We start from the raw sequence: 4,870 nt of genomic DNA on the forward strand, positions 1-4,870 counted from the left end.
GTAAACACCAGCCTTTTATAAGATGATGGACTCCCCTCCATTTCATGCTGAATTCCTTTCTGCCTTGATGCGCTGATATGCTCCTAAAATGGCTTCCCTCCCCTGTTCTCAAACCCAAGTGCCTGCAGTCCCAAAGCTTTTTGTTCCACTTTCCCTAAAAAAATCCAATACTGCATGTCTGCCTGTTTTTCTGCCCAGATTTCCCCCTCAGCATCATATTAATCAGCCATACCATCTTCCACATTCCTCTAAGATCACATTAGCATTAGTTACATAAATATTGACACTGAGTACATCTGGTTGTTTTGATCAACATTATATTGAAGTAGGTCAATGTAAATGCATTACCCTGGCCCCCAGTGCTGTCCTCTGCAGAGTGACCTTTGATGTTCTATTGTAATTCTCTCAATGCAGTCAACAGGATTTCTCGCTTCGATTTTTAGCTAGAATACATGGATGCAGTATGTATTTTAGTAACATGAACAAGTCTCATCTATATGTTATGGTAGAGTAGAGCTGTATGAATAAGGCATATTAGTAACAATCTGATGTTGTGAGAGAGATAGACATACAATTTCCCTGAAGAAAACACATCCACAAAGACTGCACCCCTAATCATCCAAAGCATAATGGAATGATGAAACAAGAACTGATTAGGGAAGAGAGAGAATTCCATGCCTATAAGGACACACTGTATTAATTTTAATCTAATATCCATGATATTAGTCTGAAATCAAATATTTACTTATTTTGTTCTGCAGGTCACACAGCTCTACATATGGTAACATTTCTGATCCACCTCAATCGTCAAAACTCTTCCAATTTGGAGAGTTCGGTAGTCCCATGTCTTAACTGCTGTTGTCATCAAATGAATTACAACTCATCTTCTTGTATTCTCTCTGGTCTTGGGGCATAAAATAACACGTGGACCAAATAAAAAAATCACCATATATGATGCGTACACATTAAATAGAACAAACAGTATTTGTCACAATGTTTAATGATTTTGTAGCTTGCATTTGCAAACATCATTAGTGTTATATACTCCTGCTGTGCAGAAGCGCAAGCGTTCGCTAATATCACCACTGTGTATGCAAAACCATGTCCTCTATCAGTCTTAGAACAGTGTGGGTTCTTCCTCTGCACCACCAACTGAGATACACGTCTATGTCCAAACTCAACTCTCTCCATCTTATCTGTCTACACTGATGATGTTATTTCTACCAAGATCATTGTGTCAGTAACGTGGAAATGGATGATGCATGATGGCTATAGATGGTCAGGTTTACGACAACACTCTGTCTGTGTTATTACAGTAGCCTCTCTCTCTCAATCTCCATATTTCTCTCTCTCTCTCTCTCTCTCTCTCTCTCTCTCTCTCTCTCTCTCTCTCTCTCTCTCTCTCTCTCTCTCTCTCTCTCTCTCTCTCTCTCTCAATCTCCATATTTCTCTCTCTCTCTCTCTCTCTCTCTCTCTCTCTCTCTCTCTCTCTCTCTCTCTCTCTCTCTCTCTCTCTCTCTCTCTCTCTCTCTCTCTCTCTCTCTCTCTCTCTCTCTCTCTCTCTCTCTCTCTCTCTCTCTCTCTCTCTCTCTCACACACACACACACAGTGTAGGGATCCTGTAACAAATCCTATTTGTTTGAGCAGAAGAGGACAGGAATATTCACACAAAATCACAAAAGCCCAGAGAAAGTTTATTTCACAGAGACTCCTTCGTTGTGCTCCTCCAGATGCTTGTTTTCTGTAACTGAATCTCTCCATTTACATTGTTAGAACTATTTTGTCTCTTGGGTTATTTTTCCATAATGCACCAGGTTATGCTGTTACACCCAAGGGTTTCATAAAAGCACATCTTGTTATGACATCATACCTGTAAACATGTTAACCCATTCTAACCAATCATGAATCCTGTAGAGATGCACTCTTTTTTTCGTTCTTATTTTTTTTATTTCACTCCCTTTTCAATCTTGTCTCATCGCTGAAACTCCCCAACGGGCTCGGGAGGTGAAGGTCGACTCAGGCATCCTACGAAACCTGCCTAACCCGCTTCTTAACACCCACCCGCTTAACCCGGAAGCCAGCCGCACCAACGTGTTGGAGAAAACACCGTCCAACTGACGACCGGGGTCAGCCTGCAGGCGCCCGGCCCACCACAAGGAGTCACTAGAGAGTGATGAGCCAAGTAAAGCCCTCCTGGCCAAACCCTCCCCTAACCCGGACGACACTGAGCCAATTGTGCGCCGCCCAATGGGACTCCCAATCATGGCCGGTTGTGATACTGCGATGTAGTGCCTTAGACCGCTGTGCCACTTGGGAGGCCCAGAGATGCACTCTTGACTAGGATCAAAACCCCCAACAATCCTTAAAACACTCTTTTCATATCACTCTTCCTCAGACTAAGGATGAGAATCCGAAAAATACATGTATCCATATATGAAAGCTATAGCTTTTGAGGCACTGCAATTATTGTGAATGGGTGTCTGTATAAGGGTCGCGTGGGTCTTACGTTCATTAGGGTTGAAGGTCTATCCGTCTGTGTGTGAAAGTGTTTGTGTTAGGGTTAGGGGTTGTATCCCTCTTTGACAGTGAGCGTTATGGGGTAGGGGTAGGCTCAGTGTCAGCGGTGGGTCAGTTTCTCCAAGTGCCGGGTTTAGGCTTTGAGGTCACCTCTCCCTCTGAAGGCACTGTGAGCCGAAACAGAGTGTTAGGGTTGGGTAAACTCACAGGGAGCGCCTGATTGCCAGAAAGAGCCTTTATAAAGGGCAAAAGCCGAGGCTTGGTTATAATCACTGGGATATCAAATGTAGCCAATATCCCCTTAGAGAGCAAACAAGAGGCAGGTCGTGATCCCTGACTTGGTGGTGCTAAAGGTCGGTGCGCTCATATGAAATGAAGAGCTATTAACAGAAAGATCATCGCTAATGAGGACCCTTCTCTGCATAGACAGAGAGAGCCCAGGCTGTGGAATGTGGACTTTTCATACACACAGGGGAAAGGTTATTAGGAACAACTTTTATGAGGAAATGTAATTACTGGATGAGTGATTTTTGTCCATCTATTAGATTTGTCAACATTTCTGACAAGAGGGTTTATGGAGTTTTCTTTCTGCCAATGCTTTGGTTGTGTGTGATTCTTGTTTGTGCATGGACATGTGCATGTGTGTGGATACTTTAAAAGTTAAAGGATCTATTGAACCCTGTCCTGCCATGGCCTGCCCTGCAGTGACCCAATCTCCCAACCAGGAGGCGCTGCTCGCACTGTGAATCTATGTGGACTGGGACTAGGACCAGAATGAAGACGAAGATGATGTAATCTCTTTCAAGTTTGTGAGCCTTTCTCATGATCTCAGAGCACACGTATCCTGGCTCAGTAGCAGAGGCTGAATACAAAGTGAAAGAGTACTGTGTGTGTGTTGATCCCAACTGAAACAGAGTGGAACAGCCATGTCATCACTCCGCGCATAGACCATGCGTTCCCATGGGAAAAGTTACAAAGAGCTGCTAAAAATGAGTGGGGCACATTCTGTGTGCCTCACAGTCATGAGAAGTCACAGTCACTGGACACAAGCTATAACAGTTGAGCGCTTTGCTGAGGTCTACAGAGTCTCTCTCCTAATTCTCTCTCTCTTTCTCTCTTTTCTCTATCCCTCTATTTCTCTCTCTCTCGCTCTCGCTCCTATTTTATTTGATTTCCCTTCACCTTATAAAAATTCAATGGAGATTACTGTGCCAATGAAGAGTTTATTGATGGAATGAATATCTTAGTTCTCTCCTCATAGTCTGAACTGCTTTATTAGTTTGTCGTAAGAAGGTTTCAGTGTGTTTACTTGAAGTCCCTGATGACAATGAGACAGAGGTACCAGACAGTCATTAGCGGAGCCATTCTCTGTGAGAACACAACCAAACCCCTTTGGCCATGAGATACAGTGCCTTGCGAAAGTATTTGGCCCCCTTGAACTTTGCGACCTTTTGCCACATTTCAGGCTTCAAACATAAAGATATAAAACTGTATTTTTTTGTGAAGAATCAACAACAAGTGGGACACAATCATGAAGTGGAACGACATTTATTGGATATTTCAAACTTTTTTAACAAATCAAAAACTGAAAAATTGTTCAGCCCCCTTAAGTTAATACTTTGTAGCGCCACCTTTTGCTGCGATTACAGCTGTAAGTCGCTTGGGGTATGTCTCTATCAGTTTTGCACATCGAGACACTGAAATTGTTTCCCATTCCTCCTTGAAAAACAGCTCGAGCTCAGTGAGGTTGGATGGAGAGCATTTGTGAACAGCAGTTTTCAGTTCTTTCCACAGATTCTCGATTGGATTCAGGTCTGGACTTTGACTTGGCCATTCTAACACCTGGATATGTTTATTTTTGAACCATTCCATTGTAGATTTTGCTTTATGTTTTGGATCATTGTCTTGTTGGAAGACAAATCTCCGTCCCAGACTCAGGTCTTTTGCAGACTCCATCAGGTTTTCTTCCAGAATGGTCCTGTATTTGGCTCCATCCATCTTCCCATCAATTTTAACCATCTTCCCTGTCCCTGCTGAAGAAAAGCAGGCCCAAACCATGATGCTGCCACCACCATGTTTGACAGTGGGGATGGTATGTTCAGGGTGATGCGCTGTGTTGCTTTTACGCCAAACATAACCTTTTGCATTGTTGCCAAAAAGTTCAATTTTGGTTTCATCTGACCAGAGCACCTTCTTCCACATGTTTGGTGTGTCTCCCAGGTGGCTTGTGGCAAACTTTAAACAACACTTTTTATGGATATCTTTAAGAAATGGCTTTCTTCTTGCCACTCTTCCATAAAGGCCAGATTTGTGCAATATACGACTGATTGTTGTCCTATGGACAGAGTCTCCC

This window comes from Oncorhynchus keta, chromosome 13 (assembly GCF_023373465.1).
Source record: "Oncorhynchus keta strain PuntledgeMale-10-30-2019 chromosome 13, Oket_V2, whole genome shotgun sequence".
Lineage (NCBI taxonomy): Eukaryota > Metazoa > Chordata > Actinopteri > Salmoniformes > Salmonidae > Oncorhynchus > Oncorhynchus keta.